This window comes from Pistacia vera, unplaced genomic scaffold, assembly GCF_008641045.1.
Source record: "Pistacia vera cultivar Batoury unplaced genomic scaffold, PisVer_v2 Contig10, whole genome shotgun sequence".
NCBI lineage: Eukaryota > Viridiplantae > Streptophyta > Magnoliopsida > Sapindales > Anacardiaceae > Pistacia > Pistacia vera.
In genome coordinates this window covers 316,877-318,388 of record NW_022195027.1, presented here as the reverse complement: position 1 = coordinate 318,388, position 1,512 = coordinate 316,877, and the positions used below count along the sequence as shown (strand labels likewise).

The 1,512-nt window shown below is 37.5% G+C and overlaps 1 non-coding gene across 1 annotated transcript; it reads left to right on the top strand.

Annotated features, from left to right (window-relative positions):
* Window positions 1-1,111: 1,111 nt before the first annotated feature.
* Window positions 1,112-1,218, top strand: LOC116122804. Its single transcript, XR_004126964.1, has one exon. It is a non-coding gene; the product is annotated as a small nucleolar RNA R71 (small nucleolar RNA).
* Window positions 1,219-1,512: the final 294 nt, after the last annotated feature.

Here is a 1,512-nt window from a genome sequence, read left to right as displayed (position 1 = left end):
TAGAAAACAGAATAAGAAAAATAGAAGAGAAGAAAGAGAATGCATTCTTATGCATTACTACATATGCATTTCATTCATGCATTGTTATCATGACTTCTATCATGATTTGTAAGAATAAGAGAGAAAGAAAGAAACAGGAAGAAAGAAAGAATAGAGAGGGAAATTAGTAGAAGGGTACCGTGAGAATGAGAAGCAAGAAGAAAATAGATAGAACAAGAAAGAAAGAAAAAGAAGAAAAAGGGTAGAGTAAGGAAATAATTAAAGAGTGATGCACGGGGATAGCGGTGTAGAGGATTTACTTACTGAGCATTTTTGTGCCCACCCCGTTTTTTTCGATATTTTTTGCAGGAAATAGGTGAGGATCCGGTCGGATAGATGTCGGCAAGTGGAGAGAAATCGCTACATTGTCCACCATTTTGATAGTTTTTGTACATGCTATTTTGTACTATGTAAAGAATATATATATTAAGTAAAGAAAAATTTTGGCCCAACTACTTTCTATTCATTACACATGTATTTTTATTAAGTATATTTTATAAGCATATTAGTAGAAAGAAGTTATTACATGAACTTGGTAAGCACGTTCTCCAAGTTAGATTTTGACTCTTGAGCTTGAAACTAGGAGGTTGTTTATGTTCATTGTTGTTGCTCCATGAGAAGTTCGAATGCTTCCTCCATGCCGGATTGTATGTGCTGGAATATGGATTTCCTTGTCCCCTTTGGAAATTATTGATGTAATTTGCTTGTTCAGGCTGAGCAAATGGATTCCCTTCTTGACAATCCTTGGATGAGTGATTAACTGCACAGAGTTCACATGTTAGAGGAGAGGATTCAATTGCATTTATCTTTAATACATTACCTAATTGCTTCTGGATGTTTGAAAGTTGAGCAGCCAATGCGGTGTAACCATCAACTTCATGCACTCATTACTTTCCTTGTTGAATTTCTCTCCGAAGTCCTCATGTAGTTATTGTTCGCTATCACCTCAATCAAATTGTACGCTTCCTCTGGTGTTTTGTTATTCAAGGCTCCTCCACTTGCAGCATCTATCATGGCTTGAATATTTGGCAACAAACTTTGGTAGAACGTTTGCACTTGCGACCAGATTGGCAACCCATGGTAAGGACACCTCTGTAAAAGATCCTTATACCTTTCCCATGCATCATACAATGACTCCATGTCTTGTTGGAAGAAATTGGTAATCTCACTTCTCAGCTTGATTGTAACACCCACATTAAGGTAAGTTATTTATTCTTTTATGCCATTAATTCCTTGAGTTTTGCTTGTGTTAAGGTGAAAGAGTAAAAATTGGGAAACTGTAGACTTCGCCACAGTAAAGGATGTTTGTCACCATGGCAACAAACTCTCTGCTCAAACCGTGTTCTAGAATTTGCAGGATTCGCCACGACGAAGAATAAATTTCGCCGCAGCGACGTATGCTCTGGAATGCTTCGCCGAGGCGAAGAAGAATTTTTGTCGGGGCAAAGAACTAGTTGGAAATCTTGAGACAAT